General features: G+C 34.6%; 1 pseudogene; it reads right to left on the bottom strand.

Annotated features, from left to right (window-relative positions):
• Positions 1 to 7492: 7492 nt before the first annotated feature.
• On the bottom strand, positions 7493 to 8095 carry LOC145687186 (ADP-ribose glycohydrolase MACROD2 pseudogene; annotated as a pseudogene).
• Positions 8096 to 10193: the final 2098 nt, after the last annotated feature.

The raw sequence follows: 10193 nt of genomic DNA, 5'->3' as shown, positions 1-10193 counted from the left end.
TGTGTGTTTAAGCACACTGCTGAGGAATTAATCTGACAAATTTGAACATAGTAGATTCATCAATTCCATGAGCATGTATGAGTATTCTCAAAAAGGAAGTTCCACCAACTTTCAGGTTTCTTTGATATTAGCTGCTTTTGGAACGAATGTTTGCAGTGGTGAATGTGTGTATAAGGTCATGCATCGCTGGAAAGGTTCGTTCCAACGGCAGTACAAGAGCAACGGGTACTACTGAAACCAGACGGGTATTTATTTTATTTCAACCAATGTAATTAGACGAAACATTATTTTTTTGCCAAATGATTCTAACTTTAAATGCGAGGTACGTAGTAAAAAGTTATGAATAATATATTCTTCAGTTACCAGAGATCTTTACAAACAATATTCTTTCTATCTCTCAACATCTCTCTCTCTCTCTCACTATATATATATATATATATATATATATATATATATATATATATATATATATATATATATATATATATATATATATTCTTTAGAACATGAGAAATGTTGGAACTTCCGGTGTTGGTCCTATTGTACTAAGCAACTGAACACGACAAATAAATTTAGCGATAAAACTGTAAGAATAGAGAAGTGTTAAGAAAAGGAAGAAACATTGTAATTAAACATTTACGTGCATTATTTTGTGTATTATGAGCATGTACAAAGTACTTATTCACTTCGACATCTTCTACCAAATTGACCGATAAAGGAGAGTTTTATCTTGAACTAATTTTGTATAACTATAATATATAAAGCTAAAATTTACCAATGCGTTAAACGTGATATGCAACTGACAAAACTCTTCCGAAATAATTGAGTAATGATTAATACTATAAGTGTCTCGTTTTTCACTGTATTTGGTCTTTATAATTTATTTTGATGTACCATTATATTGGCGGTGTTATATAACATTATCTGTATCTATACTTTAAAATCAAAATGTTTCCAACGGGAGATAGATATGTATTGTGAAACCTTAGTTTTATGGTATTTTAATAAGTGGGCCTAACAGACACGCGTGAATACGATTAGCTGAATCAATTTCACGATCTCTTTAAGCACAAAGTTTATACGAGACGTGGACAAATTACTGAACTTGGGATCCGAACTAAATGACCTCTCGCCAGAAATCAAACCCGGATCTCCCACAACAGAGTTACGTGTGCTAATTATGTACCCACAAAGGAGATGATGAGTAAATATAGTAATTTAGGTTTGAGATTTGTCATTTCTGAATCAGAATTTCTAGATTTCTTTTTATTTTTGAAATCCTCCTTTTTGTGTAAACCAAGTAGTATGCTGATGTTACATGCGATATGTTACAATTTTAAATTTTCACTATCAAAAAAAAAAAACATTATTGATGCCTAAATATCGTTTGAAAATGTACCATGATTTCACAATGTAAAGATAAAACCACCAGACTCTTTGTCGATAGCTATTTGCTCAACATACGTCAGTATTTAAACAGGGGTCTTGTGGACAGTCACGATATGTTGTCTTAAAACGATGAATCGTTTTTTTTTAAAAAAAAAAAAAAAACAAATTTCTGTTACCGTTTTCGTTCAGTGGTGATAAACGATGAAACCGTCGTTAAAACCAGAGACAATAGTAGATTCGAACCATTTCCGCGTCTAATATAGTATTGTGGATTGTGATGGTATGTTGTTTTACACAAGACTGCTTTTCGGTCTCTGTTATCATTTTCGTTCTCTGACGATAAACGCTGTGACCTGAAAAGAATAATTGGAACAACTTTTGTTTTGAAAAGAGAGTTAACAATGGAGATGATACATATCTTTGGGACTCGGAACCGATTTTAAAAAATCGCATCACTATATATCTTACCATTTTTGCTCTGACATATATTGACAAACGGAGAAAGCGTAGTAGAAGATAATTTGGAAGTCTCGTAATACTAAAACGGCTCTCTGGTACTCATACGATTAACCTATGCGACGTAGGAAAGATATATCCCAACATAACTTAATCTATGTGCGTTTCAGTTTAAAAAAAAAACTGTGTAGAAACATAAACTATAGTGAAAACGAAAATTAAGTTCAACAAAAAATTAGAATCACGTCTCTGATTAGACTTTAGAAACCAAATGCACAAAAATGTAAATATAAAACTTCCGTCGACCTATTCTGGAACAATAAAGAAAAATGAGAAATAGATACACAAAAACAAAAAATATATTCCACTGAAAATATCTTAGAGAAAAGCGACTGCCTTAAATCGTTAAAAAAATCGCTGGCAGGTGTAAGTGGAGGGCTTTAAAATAACAGTATAAAAATTGTTTTGCATGGCCATAAGATCTCTGTATGTACTTTCAGTTGAGATATCCAAATAGAATTTTCAGTATTATCTTGTGTGGTTCTTATCTCACTTCCATCTGTCGTTCCAGGTCTTAGTTTCTCTGTTGATTTTCCAGCCTGAAAATTAACGTGTCAAGAATATTGCAAAATTGTTTAGTTGCTTACATTTGTTTCATTTTTTGAAAATTATCCTATATATAAATTATATTCGGTTCACAACATTGCTCCTATTTTGCATCGCTTGTAAGTATTGTAGGGGTTTTTTAGTTGAAAAATTCGACAGAATTCTATTTACTTGTAAGAGGTTACACCAGAACGAAATAGAACATTTATGTTTTAGCATGCAAGATATAAATAACTTTGTTGAGAATGTTTTCAAAAGTGAGAAAAACAATTTCAAAAGTAAATGAAATCATTATGTTAGTATACAGTATAAAGATGATATTAGTCTTGATATGGTATGTGTGTTTAAGCACACTGCTGAGGAATTAATCTGACAAATTTGAACATAGTAGATTCATCAATTCCACGAGCATGTATGAGTATTCTCAAAAAGGAAGTTCGACCAACTTTCAGGCTTCTCTGATATTAGCTGCTTTTGGAACGAATGTTTGCAGTGGTGAATGTGTGTATAAGGTCATGCATCGCTGGAAAGGTTCGTTCCAACGGCAGTAGAAGAGCAACGGGTACTACTGAAACCACACGGGCATTTATTTTATTTCAGCTAATGTAATTAGACGAAACGTTATTTTTTTGCCAATTGATTCTAACTTTAAATGCAAGTTACGTAGTAAAAAGTAATGAATAATACATTCTTCAGTTACCAGAGATCTTTACAAACAAAATTCTTCTCTCTCTCTCCATCTTTCTCTCTCTCTCTTCCACTATATATATATATATATATATATATATATATATATATATATATATATATATATATATATATATTCTTGCTGTACTGAACTGTGGGGTTACAACCACAGTTATTTGCTCAATTATCAGTTCTTTACTGAAAGAATGTGGGGATAACACTTCGCATGGCAAGAGAGAAAGTACGTGGGGATCTGAGCAGTACAGCGCTGAATTAATTAATTGGGGATGAATGAAATGAAATGCATGTTTTCTAATAGAAGAAATCACAGAGACACAAAGGTTAGGAAAGGAAAGGGTTTTACTGTACCTCAGCCATTTCGATATGATGAGCCTCTTCAATTATCGGGTGAAGCCTTATCCTCCAATCCGTTGGGTGTTTCCGTCTGGTATCGATCCCGGACCTCACGTTCGAGAGTGAAGAACCTCTCGATCTCAGGGCAACAGCTTTCAGATGTCCTGGCCTCTTCGGAATGACACCTCTGTCATGCAGTGGATGGTGAGGGCCCAGGCGTGCCGACCGTCTCTCAATTGCTGTTACGACGACTCTTCTGAATAGGGGTCCAAAGTATGTTTCTGGCGGCTTCTGTCACACTTCTCACCTCGAGGGTTCCGTGTCCCCTGGTTTTGTTCTACTTCCTAGCTTTCGCTTCTTCCTGGTGCTCCGCACGTGGATGACTAGCTCATCACAATTATGTTGGTTAATAGGGAAGTTTAATTGCTGAAACGGCGTGGCTGAGTTTGTTTTGGTGAAGTTACGGAAACTAGGAAGAGAATGGTAAGCATGAATTTGTATTGGGATGAGGTGACAACATAGGGAAGTCTCTTCTTTATTATTTAATAATTACAATTTCTTGTTTGAAGAACAATAACAACATACAGGGAGAATTCAAAATAGGCGCTTAGCCTGATATCCTCTACACTCCCTGCTCTATTTCTCCACGACGATTTTGAAAAAAATTTCTGTTCTCCTGGAGAAGAGTGTTGATGACCCAAAGATGCTGTAGTAATTCTCCAATGTCCTTAAGATGGCGGTCAGGTATGAATTAATTATAATATGTTGTCGAAGGTTGCCCTCTGGCGGATGCTCCCATTACTACGTAGAAACTGAAGATGTAGAAGGATAGAATTCCAGGTTGCGCTGATTCAGATTTTTTTTTACATGAAAGAAAAATAAAACGAATTAGTTTATAGTACATCAGGAAGTGTGGTGTTATGCAATCTTGATGGGAGGTAAGTGTAATAATTCTAATATGGGATTATTAATATAGATTATGGCTGAGATACCAGTGAGGGGTTAAGTGGGAAGGAAAAAAATGACATTTGAAAGAAAAATTAATTGTAACTTGTTTATATACAATAATTATATGATTCCTTAACCAAATTGTGATATATAAAATAAATATATGAATATATGTAATATAATAAGATAAATTATAAATAATAAATAACATATAAGATAAATAATATATATATTATACATATGCAAAGTAAAATCTCTCTAAGTTTAGATATTCGTATAAGTTTGTGTTAGTTAAAATTGATATTCGTGGGAGTGTTAGAATATGGGAGGATACAATTAGATTAACTAATTTGGTTAGTAGCATTTCCTCTACTAAGTGCCTGAAAAGTCCGATATACCGCGGACTACTCGGTAACGGTATATGAAGAGTAGCACTATTCCAGATTAGTTAAATGACTGGGATACCACGAGCTAAAATACGTTACACATAAGGGATATAATTGTTTAAATACGATGCTGAGATATTTCTCGGAGTGAGTTCTAGCGTGGAGTGATGCAAGTCCTCGCGTGTCTCCGTTGAGGCATTGTTTCTAGCAGTAGCAGGCAAAAATCTTGGAAAAGTACGATGAAGAGATGATGGTTTCTTTTGTAGTAATCGGAAGATTTTTATTAATACAAATAACATGAGAACTAGGGTTATAAAGATGAGCAGGTCAGTAATTCCTAAAAAGCTTTGAAACGCCGAAGATAATTCCATTGCTCTCACAGGCTTGGAACAAAATGGCAGAATTAACATTTTGTTTTGTTTGAGAACGTAAATTACGTAAATGGTGAGTATTAATTGCCAAAGAAAAATGATTCCGGGAACAAACCATTCATGTTCAAAGATAGGACGTTCGAATGATGTTTCAACCAATGAAAAAGGCGTTACATTCATGTGGCTAACAGATGAAATCCATAAATCATTCACTAATGTATTGACATTAAAGAAAACATTGGGTTTGAATTTTTGTCCAACGAGAAATAAATCATTGTTTACAATCATTGCCGGAAATAAATGTAGAAGTTTAGGTTTTTATAAATCATTATCGAAGCAGGGAAAATTTGTTTTTACGAAGAGATGCTGAGTGACTTCCAATTTGATGTTACACGGTAGAGTTATCTGTACAGCACCAAAATTCAAGTGATCAGGTAATGAGAGGTTGGTTGGGATACTATTATTCCATAGGGTAACAAATTTTGGAGGGTGCGTTAATAAATATTGGTGGTCATCTAATTCCATTATTTGAACTGTTGTGACTGATTCACATCGAAAATCGCAAGTAGAAGTAATATCCTTTACAGTTTGTCCTCTATATCCATGCGTAATACATTCTGTTTGGCGAGAATTTGTAATAACGTGGTTGGGAATTTTACATAAGCGAGTAGTTCGAAACTGGCAACCAAGTATATCAGATCCTATTATGGGAATTATAGTATTTTTGTTTTGAACGGCTACAATGACAGGTTCCAAATTGACGACACATGTTTGGTTTCTAATTGCGAACGGTATACTTCTTACAGAAAAAATTTCAAAGCTAGAATCTTTTTACAGGATAGGAATTTTCAGTTGCAAAAATATGTAATTTTTTGTTATAGAGCATGACAGCGTTGAAATAGTGTAACGAATTTCTAATAGGTTTCTATCAATGGCTAAAACGAACCCAGATTTAATAAGAGTAGATTCTAAAGCTAATAGTTGTGCATCAAGAACATCATATGGTATAGTATTGGCATTGAGTTTGCCATCTCTACAGCTTTCTACTAATAAATCATATTTATAAATTTCCAAAAATTTCAAAAATTGTGCCGTGATTTCATAAAATTCGGAGATAAAAGCATACGATTCAGCCGTCACTTTAGAATCTAGCGTGTTAAGAGATTTGCCTAATCTTTTTTCTTGTTCTACAATGTGTTGGGAAACATTTCTAATTCTCTGAAAGTTGTTTTGAATTTGAGCCTGAAAATTTGAAAGTTCTTGAGATGAGTTCTGTAAAAATATGTTATTTTTCATTAATTGCTTTTGAACTTGCAATACAGTTTCTTCTAACTTTTCTTCCTTTTGATGCAAAGCATCTACAGTTGATGATTCAGCTACATCACAACAATATCCTAGAAGATTGCCAATAAAACCCAATAACGCTCTCTTAGATTTCTTAGGTGCCGGCTTATGAAACATAGGTTTCGGTATATGCAAAAAGTTTTTCAAAATGTGATCGTGTAATTGCTTAAGCGTATCTGCGGCTTTACATACATCCATGTGATAATACTGTTGTGTATTGCAGTGTAAAAATTTATACAACGTAGAAGAGTTTAATTTCTCCGGGAACACAAAACTGATATTGAAAGTTAATGGTACTGAGTGTTGATAGGTGACCATATTACTTAACTTTTTAAAATAAAATCCAGACGAAATACTGAATTCTAAAGTTGCTACTGTAGTGATAGCAGTTATCGTCACAAAAAAGCAGAATGAGATATTTTGCCTGCAACAAAGTGAGAAAAGTGGCACATTAGAATAGAAATCATGCCTAATTCTACAATTAAATATAGATTTGAAACAGTATTCCTGTGTTTACTTCTTAACTTCATGGTGAAGAGCTATGAGCAATAATAAAACAATATTAAAATTATCTACTATATACAGCACTAGAAACATTTGAGTGCTTCTTTCCCTTATTTCGTCTAATATGTACATATTTATTTATTTATTTATTTATTTCCATGTTACTTGAAGGCTCACTGACAGTGAAAAAAAACGACCAACAAAAAGGTCAAGAAAGAATATAAAACATATTCAAAGAACACTTGTCATGCAACCCACTACTCATACACAATAAATAATACTCAAAATAAAAGGATTATAAAAATATCCCACAGAAACTAAAAAGTAGTTTCAAAATTATCAAAAATAGAGTATCAATACTTCACTATACATTACTAATGTATCGTAATAATAAGATTAGCTTATTCACTCATATGCTCAAGCTTACTTTTTTTTTTTTTTTTTTTTTTACACCACAGGAAAATATTCATGCATCAAATGTTCGTAGATTCGTTTATTCTGTACATCGTAAACACAAAAAATAATTTTATCTATGGAATCCAAATTTTCCTCCAAGAAATTTCTCACAGTTCTTAAGGCTATGTGACATGCTGGTGTTTTAGGATATAAAAATGCACCTGTTGAAATAGTGGGCAATTCAACTGTACGAAAATCATTGTTTAAAACACTAAATAAGATTTTCTCGTAACAAGACTGTAATGATTTGCTATTTTCACCTTTAGGTCCACAAGTGTGTATTACGTGTTTAGCTGGAAGATTGAAGCCTTCTGTAATTATGCACGAACCTTCTTTTAATTTCCCAATGCGTGCACATTCTTGAGTTAATTGTGGCCCTGCTGCTAAGTGTATTGCCCTGTCTGCGCCCCCTATGGGTAATAAATCCGTGTTGCTTGGGTTTATAATGGCATCACCCTGGAGTTCTACAATGCTTCCATGGTACAAAGCTACTTTAGAATTGATCTCAGTGTTCACACCAAATTTTGAAGGAACTTTAGGTGCATTATGTAGCGTACGTCTGGCTGTGACATCCCACGCCGGTAAATGGAGCATAGAAATGGCATTAACGATATTGAGGCACGTGTAATTGTCAGTTTGATCATCTTTTTCTTCCTTTCCCTATTTCCTTCCAGTGAATTCAATAATAAATCTAGATGTTGGTAAGCCTGTTTCCTCTTCATCATTCCGTGGAGACAGCTGATTCCGTCCCTCCTCATCTTCTGTGCAGTTCTCCTCAGGGGGTACGTTCTCTCCTTGAATAGCTGAGTCTCTGGCTTCAATATCGTCACTGGTGGGAGGCTTCTTGCGTTGATGGTCGTGATCTCCTAACTCGTCCAGAGGCGACGGAGGGTAATATTTCTTAAGACGGTCAACCGTAATGGAGTCTATTTTCTGTCTTCCTGTGCCAGTAGTGAATTTAACGAAGTAACTATTTTCGTTATTCTTGCCCTGTATCTCACCTGGTCCAATGTATTTCCCAGTGAAAGCACGTGTCTGGCCCCGTTTCATGTTATCTACATATATCCAAACAAGATCTCCCTTCTGAAATTGCACTTGTTTATGACGCTTGTCATATGATTTCGCAGAAGTTTGGAACCTTTTGAATAATTTTTCAGCAGCCTGCTCTCGAATATCATTAAGATGAGATAGCCTGACTGCGTTGTCCTGAAATTGACACTGTGTGTCAAACATAGCTTGATGTATTAACCTTGGTTTGAAACCATGGAGTAGTTCAAAACTGGAGTATCCCATACTTGTGTTAATAGAAATATTATGGCTGAATGTAACCTTGGGAAGTAACTCCACCCAGTTTCCTGAATTATTTGGGTCAATGTTGAGCTTCAATTTTTGTTCCAAATTACGTATTGTTACCTCAGCGAGCCCAATAGAAAAATGTGCTTTCACGTCTGCAAATTTCAACGTAACACCACAAATATTGCACAATTCCTTAAATATGGCGCTTGTAAAAGCAGCTGCCCTGTCTAGGCAGAGTTCATAAAATAACCCATATTTTAAAATGACGTCATTAAAAAGGAATGATGCCAAAGTATTGGCAGTGGTGTCTGGAATACTAGCTGTTATACAAAATCTTGTGGCTTCATCCACACAGACCACAAAATATTTGTGTTTCAAAATATTGTTAGTGCAATAAGGCCCAGCTACGTCCAAATAAAGCCGGTAAAAGGGCATAACACTAGGGTGAGTTTGCAGTTTACCATAACTCAAACCAACTCTTTTCTTTAACATTTGGCAGTGAAGGCATTCTCTACAGCGTTTATATACAAAACGTTTCATGTCAGGAAAATATACACTGTTAACTAATAATTTATATGTTTTACTAAAAGCAGAGTGATTGGCTCCCAAAATCTCCTCATGACATTTCTTAAAAACTGTTTCCCGCAATGACAAAGGAATGGCAAGCAAGTAGTTCATACCCATAGGTGTTTTGTTTTTTCTGTAAAGAATATTATTGCGCAATTCATAACAGGAAGCTTGTCTTTCATACTGATTGTCTTTAGATTTGCCCTCAAGCCAGTCAATAATGTGCTTAAGAACATTATCTTTTCTCTGAGCTTCGCTAATATTAATATCGGTATTATCTTCTAGAAAAAAAACACAGGGGTCCTCTGAACTTAACTTTTCATCTTCGAGATCTCTTTTATTGGAAGCAAAACGACTGATATTATCGGCTTCTATATTGGCGGTTCCTGAGACATGGGATATTGTAAAGTCAAATTGTTCTAGTTGAGAAAGCCACCGAGCTAGCTTGCCACTAACATTTTTAGATTGTTTCAGAAATGTGATCGCTCTACAGTCTGTTTTTAGAAAAAAATGTCTTCCGATGAGCCAGTAACGAAAAGAACGTAGTGCATATAGCACCCCAAGAAGCTCAATCTCATATATTGAGTAATTTTTTTCTGTGGCGTTTAGAGACCGGGAACAATACCCAATAGGAACTAATTCACTGTTAGGGTTATCATCAATTGGTTGCTTAGCAACCGCCCCCACCCCAGATTTACATCCATCCGTGTACAGAAATAATGGTCTGTTGGGGTGATAGTTCATTAAAGTTGGTGAATTTATGATTGCTTCTTTGAGTTTTTCAAAAGCATCCTGTTGTGGCTTTTTCCAGCTATATTTAGCATCACGC

This window comes from Thermobia domestica, chromosome 6 (assembly GCF_964235325.1).
Source record: "Thermobia domestica chromosome 6, izTheDome1.hap1.1, whole genome shotgun sequence".
Lineage (NCBI taxonomy): Eukaryota > Metazoa > Arthropoda > Insecta > Zygentoma > Lepismatidae > Thermobia > Thermobia domestica.
The sequence above is the reverse complement of the archived record's forward strand: the minus strand, read 5'-3'. Positions and strand labels throughout refer to the sequence as shown.